Here is an 8,501-nt window from a genome sequence, read left to right on the forward strand (position 1 = left end):
CAAATGCATGTACATGAGTGCAAGTGCAGAGTGCAGAGTGCATGTCCATGTGCATGTAGATCATACATACATACATACATTGACAAACATACAAATAGATAGATTGATTGATTGATAAATGAACAGAGAGATGGATAGATGCACATGCATGCGCACACATGCACACATGTGAATAAACACCAAAAGAGCCCTTTAGGGCAGGTGTGTGTGAATAACCCTTAAGCCACATTGAGTGTAAATTCATTTTTGTTCATAATTACAGTTAGCTATCTTGTGTGAGCTCTCCCATCCACTCGTGTGTGTATGGTTTATACATCTCCTCCACTCCTTTTTAAATGTTTTTGTACATTGTTTTCTTCTGTTAAGGCTTAATCTTCTCCCTTGTCCTAGCCTATGCATGGTTGTTAATATGAGTTTTTCCCTTCATTCTAATCCAAGGAGCTATAGCTATGGAATGATGGTTATGGCTCCTTGAAGATTGTGTGTTTTTTCAGATTTTAGTGAACTTGGGAGAAAGTGAGAGGAGAGAGAGGGAGAAGAAAAGAAAGAGGTATGTCCATGGCACGAGGTTGATTGTGTAATTTGAGCAGATCCTTCAAAGGACATTGCTCGAGAGCCTTGGTGTGGTCGTGTAGTACAATCTTTTCCCTTCATTATAATTTCTGAAGCTTTGGATTTGGAAGTATGAAGTGAGAGTAGTGGTTCCTTGAGGATTGTGTGTTGTTTGAGGTTTTGAGAGCTTTTGAGTGTTTGGGAGAGCAAGAGACAAGGAGAAGGGGGGTGTGGCACGAGGTCGACTATGTAATTCGAGGAGATCCTCTAGAGTACATTGCTCGCAATCATCGAGGCATTGCTACAGCCTCCCCCATAGTGTTTGTGCGAAGCTCAAGGTCCCTTTCCTCGACCCTTGAGGGCTTTGCCTCATGCACAGTAGGTAACTGGCGGCAGCTTCCTTGGGAGCTCAGATACGAAAGCACGTGGAGTACCAAAAGCCTCTTGATCAAGCTCAAGGCTCCCTTGAAGCTCTTAGTACTCTCTAGTGGTCTCTACACTAGCATCAAGGGCTTTTCCCGTGATCTAGCACCTAGTACTCTTATTGTCATGGCACAAACGTTGTGCAACCGTCCATTTATGCTATTGGCAATCACTTTTGGTGTAGGGTGGGCATATCGTGACTCCCCATGTTTTGTACTCAATGTCAAGGCCTTGTACTCAAGGGTGTGCATATTGTGACTTTGTACTCAAGGTCAAGGCTTAGACCCTTGCAACCGCATCCATTGATAAAAGAGTCAACAATCAACAACCACCCACATTGGCTCAACAACCATATTGTGACTTTGTACTCATGGTCAAGGTCTTGACCCCCGCAACAACCATGACATCAAGCTACCAGCCATCACAATACACACCCACTACAATGCCTACACCAACACTAGTGACTTGCAAGCATTAACTGTCGACAACCACAATAGTGGCTTAATAACCAAGGAGGGTCTCGACTCCTCGAGGTGACTTCCCTTAGCATTCTAATCCCTCTTTACATCATTAGGTCTATGACCTAGCCTCACGTTGCTTCCTCTTCACCTCATCATGCAGCCTTCAAAGCCCCCTCCCATCATTGCCCCTCTAGTTTGCTATGAGCTTATAAAATGTCCTTAAATCAATAGAATCTCTTGATTCTAGCAAGAGGATGTGTTGCATCCCAACGTGTTGCTTGAGCAACAAGTTGTTTGTATGTTGTGTTTTGTACAACTTGTTGCTCTAGCAAAACCTTGCAGTGTTTGCTCAAGCAACATGTTGTCTCTATGTTGTGGTACATGCAACCTGTTGCTCAAGCAACACCTTGGAGTGAAATAAAGCTTCTTGCTTAAATCAACAAAATATCTTGATTCTAGCAAGGGGTGGTGTCACACCCCAACCTGTTGCTCAAGCAATAGCTTGTCTCTATGTTGCGTTGCATACAAGTTGTTGCTCAAGCAACACGTTGAATCAAGAAATTTTTGATTGGAGCAAGATTTTGTGTGGTATTCTAGCTTATTGTTTGAGCAAGAAACATTTGGAGGGAAATTAAACATGTTGCTTAAATCAACAAAGTCTCTTGATTTGAGTAAGAGGTGGTGTTGCAAACAAACCTGTCGCTCAAGCAACACCTTGGAGTGAAATTTGGTACAAGTACTTCCACAAATATACTTTCAAAGAGATGTTTGTGAGTCTTATTGCACTGGAGAACAACATAGGCGGTTGTTTCCAGCGTCTTGGTCTTGATGTACAACCATATGGGGTTATGCTTCCACATAGTCCATTATCACATCTAGTAATGGGACTACTCTAGGAGGATGGATATATTTCTTGAAACAAAAGTCTGAGACACTCAGTGTTTCAAAGACTTCCAATCCGTGGTAGAATAGCATACTAGTTTCAGAGAGGATGTAGATATTTAACAATTGCTACCACAAATGTTGCAAGGATTGCACTCCAAAGATGACGTACAAGAATTGCAAAAAAGGGTCGATGATGCGAAAATACGTCACTCAATTTTTTTTCTCTTATTTGTAATTACCTCTCTATGGACATTCTATGGGTTACTTAGCTACTAGCTTGATTTGTGGTACATGTTACTTCACAGAGCCTAGAAAATTCCCTTTTAGCACATACAATATACATAATGTGTGTACATAAGTTGTGTTGTCTACCATAGTTTGTGAGCTATCCACCATAAGTTATGAGCTACCTACCACAAGTTATGACCGTAGTTAATGTGCTATACATACCATATTCTATGCTATGCAGCACACCATCTATTCTATACATAATCTACAATGTGTGCCATATACAATACATACTATTTTGTCCAACATAATCTGTTCAACATAGCATGGTGAATGTACAATGTAGTGGAATCTATGCTATGTAGCACATGATACAAACTATATAGCTTAGTTATTGTGATATGCGGCTTTTTCTATGCTAAATAACATAATTTCTTCTATATGGCATAATTAATGCATTGTGAAGCATAATTTGTGCTATATAGCTCATAACATGTAAAGCTAATGTGTTATGCAGCATATCTTTGCTGTATAGCAATTAATCTATTCTTTCAAGAATAGTTAATGAGCTATATAGCTTATAAATTATAATGTGTGCTAGATAGAACATAACTTGTTCTATATAGCATAATTGGACTTGCAAATTGCAACATAATTTATGCTATATAGCTTAGAATTTTCTCTATACAGCACAGTTAATGTGCAAAGCAAATTATGTATTCTACATACAACACAACATGTGTAAGATAGTTATTGTGCAATGTAGCACATAACAAAGCACTACCTCTGCTCTACATTGCAAAATCCATGATATATAGTAGATAATCTATCGTATATAGCACATTTGATATGCCATGGAGCATTACTTTATGCTATAAGCATCTCTAAATCTAGTATGTAGATTATACAATTAGTTGTATTAGTTGTAGATAGCATAGTTAATGTGCTATGTAGAATTAACTATGCTAATTAGTACAAACATTGTTCTTTAAAGCATAAGTAATGTGCTATATAACATAATTGTGCTTTGTATTTGCTATATAGCACAATTGATGTGCCGTGCAACACAATATGTGGTACATAAAACATATTATATGTCAATATTCTGTATATATTTGTAGGTTTCAAAATTGGTATTTCCGATATATAGAACTACATTTCAATTAAAATCACTCAAAGATCTTCCATATAGTGTAATGCATTGGCCTAGTTTTAATCTATTAATGTTTTTAGTTGTTTTTCCATGTTGGTTGTATGTGCCATATAGCACAATTCATGTGTAGTGGGGTTATCTCTTAATGTTATTCAATTATTATTGTTTCATGTTCTTTTCTGTGAAATGTAGAAAATCATATGGTATATCCTATGTTCATGTGCTATATAGCACAAGTTTTCACATGGATTTCAATTCTTGTCTATGTTATATAGCACAATGCTTGTGTAGTTCTTAATATTATTCAAATGCTATCTCTTCATGTTCTTTGTCTATGCTATATAGGACAAGAATTTAGATGCATGTATTTTCTTGCCTATGCTTTATAGCAAAATGCATGTGCAATTGTTATCTCTTTATGTTATTGAGTTGGTGTCTTTTTATGTTCTTTGTCTATGCTATATAGTATAATGCATGTTCAATTGCTATCTATTGATGTTATTTACTTATTATCTTTTCATGTTCTTTATCTTTATTTGTGCTATGTAGCACAAGCTTTCACATGGACTTTTTTTCTTGTCTATGCTATATATCACTGCTACACAAAGAAATAGACTTTCCTTAGTCGATGAAGAATCATTGACCCAAGTGCAATTGAAAGTGGCCCACAACTTGCATACCAAGCGAGCCACCCCATGCATCACCTATGATAATATGGAATATGGTCAGGAGAAACAAGTCGACCACCAAATCTATTTCCATCAATAGAGAGTTTACAACTAACACCTTGAGGGAATCTACTACTTCATCAAGACTGCCCCGAGAGTTGAAGGGAGAAGCCCTCTCTGAGTGGCCAAGAGTGAGGATTTGGATGAAATGGCTTGCTGAGAATGGTGTAAATTGCCCCATAGACATAGGACATTGGGGAAACCCCTAACCCTAAGGGATGAACATGTATATATTAATCATGCTCAACATAGAAGTAGTGCACAATACATATCACTAGCACTTCTCTCCCCTATTTTAGTAATCCTTCATATGATGGCACAGAAGCTTAAAAATAAGCTATATGTGGTAGCCTACCACCTCAGTGCTATCATGTCATCATTGGCCACATGATGCAATCACATCATCACCAATTCCACATCAATAGTACACATAGCATATAGCCACATCATCTAATGCCATACCACCATGCCACGTTTGTCAGTCATAATGCCACATCAACACGCCATGTAAAGAACCAATTCAACAATGTCACATCATTATAATGCCATGTGGCATATTGCTACTTGATTACGACCACCTAAGGGCATTGTGTTACATAGGCGCACATTTATATGTAGCATAATCACTCTCTATCAGTCAATTGGACAAAGCTTAGCAAAATTTAAAACGGCAATAACTTTTGATCTATGAGGAATTTCGAGGTATTGTAGAAACAAAAGATGCTTAACAACTCATGTGAAATGCATTGATGAAAGAAATTCTACCAAGTATTAAAGAAACCCCATGAGCAAAGCTCAAGGATAATATACTTCTAGCATCGATTGGCCACTACATCAATAGAGTGGCTCAGCACATTTTGGTGTTCCATCCACAATTATCGCCAGATGGAAAGATAAACATCATGAAGTCCAAGGTCCTCAATCGGATGGTGAAGATGAGGCCCATCCGTCCTACTACCGATCGTGTTGTTCTGATTAGGCGTAATGTAGCTTTATTTTTATTCTCAAACACACGATATGGTCCGCTTCATAGTATTATAGCTATTGCAAGGCTAGCTGGCATTACAGATCCCTTGGCTATAGAGAATGAAATTGTGCAGCCCTCTCTGCTTCAGCAAGCAAAAAAGGGATCTGAGCCAAGCAAGAAGAAGCGTAGACTAGAGTAGCTTAGGCATTTAAGCTTTGATGATCTTTGTGATACTACTCAATGTAAATAAAGAATACCATTTTCAAATGATTTTCTCTTCCCATTTACAGAACATTATTTCCTTTTCTATGTTAAGTAAAATTGAGTATTATTTCCTTTTGCATGTTCTAAAAAGATTTGATGTTTATTATTTCATTTTGCTTTTGTATACATTGAGAGTGCATGTAAGTAAATTAATAGATTGCAAATACATTGAAAATAAATTTAAGATTGCACATGCAAAGACAATTCTAAAAAAGACTTTTTATTATATTGATGCCCGTAGGCAAAGTACAAGGTAGATGCCCATAGGCAGCGTACAAGATAGATGCCCGTAGGCAGAGTACAAGGTGGAGCAGCCAGCTGGGTGTCATCCATGAGGTCTACTAGGTAGGCCTCTAATGTATGATGTAGCGCAAGCAAGGCATCTCTAGAAATATGCCAGGGAGCCTCCACAACTCCATGCCTGTAAAACTGGGACATTGTGCTGAGGTCCTGCATGACCTTGTGTACCACCTTTGCAAAGCTAGCCATCGGGATCAGTAGATCAATGGACTTCTGAAACTTTCTAATCTCCCATAGTGCCACTGTCTGTGGCTTGAATCTGTACCACCTCACTGGAGGAGGGCCTCTTTGCCCTCGATGTGGAGGGCCTCTTCCTAGATGTTGAGGGCCTCTTTGACCTGCACTTGGAGCTTGAGCACCTCTCCCCCATTGGCGTAGACCTTGATTGTTGGACCCTAATTGTCTGTTCTTCTCTTGGTCCTCTACTTTGTCCTTCATTGTTCCTCTTCCACACGCTCCTCCTCTGTGCTCTCCAAGTCATCCGTCTCTATCAGAGGATCTTCTTGTGCCTTCCTTTGTCCCTCCTCTTGTGCCTTCCTCTGTCCCTCTTGTTCCCTATCTGGCCTCTGGATTGGCAGTTTCTCCCTTCGACAGGGATCATCGAGGGGAGAGGGGGGTTGGCTATCACTCTCTGTCTCTAAGTTTGGAGGTGTGGCTGTGCCAGTCTCCGTGGTGCCTTGATCTTGGGCCTGGCCATGGGGGATGGAGAGAGTGTGTAACAAAAAGGGTGAGGGTGCAAGAGATAGGGTGGAAATCTCAGGGGCAAGTGGGAGGTGGTGTGGGACTAGAGAGCTCTTTAAACCATGAAATGAAAATGAGGGCACATTCTCTTATATAGGGACAAAAACCTTGATTTTTTAAAAATACTTGTTTCAATAAAAACCCTTGGAAAAGTAAAATTAGTGCAACCTTGGGCTAAATACTTATAATTAACATCCCATAACACAAATTTTCTCATTTATACTGCAACTCACATCCATTATATGTTGGCTTTACTGCAAATCACATAACTAAAACTACAAATAAATTCTGAAACTTATGCATGGGCATCCACATTGGAAGAGTCTACACCATCATTTTCATTTGTCTCCACCCATATGCACCCTTGTCTATGATGGGTTGCATGCCAACTTGCATGATTCTATCTTGCATTCGATGAGTTGTATATTCTTCTTCGATGTTCTGCATTAACATCTTGCACTGCATGGGACACTAAGGACTCTTTGAATGCTAGTGTTGCAGCTACTCTTATTTCGATACGCCTGTACCACCCTTGAACCAATTGAACCATTAGGCTTGACTTAGTTCTACCACCCCCGTGCTGGGTCACCCTAATATATGCATAATGTGCTTGCCAATGTGATCTTTCCATGCCCTGAGTAGACCACACTCCGATGCTTCCATAATTCCATGCCATGTATGGTGCATGAGCATATAATATGTGCTGCCACAAATAGAAAAACAAATCAGTAAATATAGGACCATTCAATATGCACATCTCAATGTCCAAGTTAGAGATTACCATGTAGTGTGTGAAATGATTCTTTCCCCAAGCTATTTCCATATTCCAGCTAAAGTCATTCACAGCATTGATGAAACATTGTGCATCATTTTCTTAGAATCTTTTCTTTTGTAGTAAAGGTACCAAGATCTCAAGAGCTAACCACACTCATGCCTTTTCCACTCTTTTTTGTCCCTTCCCCCCCGTTCACAATAGGCATTGTGTAACTTTCTCCATACATCAAACTCATTAGCATGTTTGAGCTTGTCATTCTTCTTCTTTGTAGAAAGGAATTTTAAAGCCTTGACACCACCATTGGCTTTCAAGGAACATTGCCTGTTTTTCCAGATCTTTTCTCATCTTTTGTAATCTTTACTTGCCCAGAGTGTAGTCCCATATCTGAAAGAACCTTTTCAATTCTTGCAATCATTCTCTCACTCTCTTGTTGGGGCTTCAAGTTATATGCATCAATGATGTATAGATGCACCAACTTTTCAATTATTCTCACAATAGCATGAAGCACACAAATGTGTACTTGCTCAAGAGGAATTTCAAGAATTGGGCTCCATGATGGACCTTTCCCTGGAGCATCCCTATTTGGTGCCTTAGTTTGATCTATATCTACAAGTTTAGAGGCCCATTGCTTTTGATTGTTTTTACCACCCTTTGCACGTACTCTCATTTGCATGCACAGTGGATAAGGATGGCTTGTTTCTGCCCCATGTGCCATGTTAAACATACATTTGATAAAACACCCTAAATAGGCAAAAATAAGCTCATGTGATAGAGCTACCAAAGTACCAAGGATGAGGCTGGAAGTATCACCTCCACTCTACAATGGGCTCTAAGAAAAATGGGGATCCACTCCACTCCCTAAAGAAAAGTGTCCTACTAGTAGAAGCTACATGAGAAGACCCCTACATGCTCACCTACGTGGCCATCAAAGTGTGTATAAAATTTGTCCAAATGCTAGACAATGTGTGTGAGGGTGGATTTGGGAGCCATCCAAAGCCTTTATGCATTTATATCTCCAAATATG

The sequence above is a fragment of the Dipteris shenzhenensis genome, chromosome 15, assembly GCF_047967505.1.
Source record: "Dipteris shenzhenensis isolate YYH24624 ecotype China chromosome 15, Dip_SZ_1.0, whole genome shotgun sequence".
In the NCBI taxonomy this organism is placed as follows: domain Eukaryota; kingdom Viridiplantae; phylum Streptophyta; class Polypodiopsida; order Gleicheniales; family Dipteridaceae; genus Dipteris; species Dipteris shenzhenensis.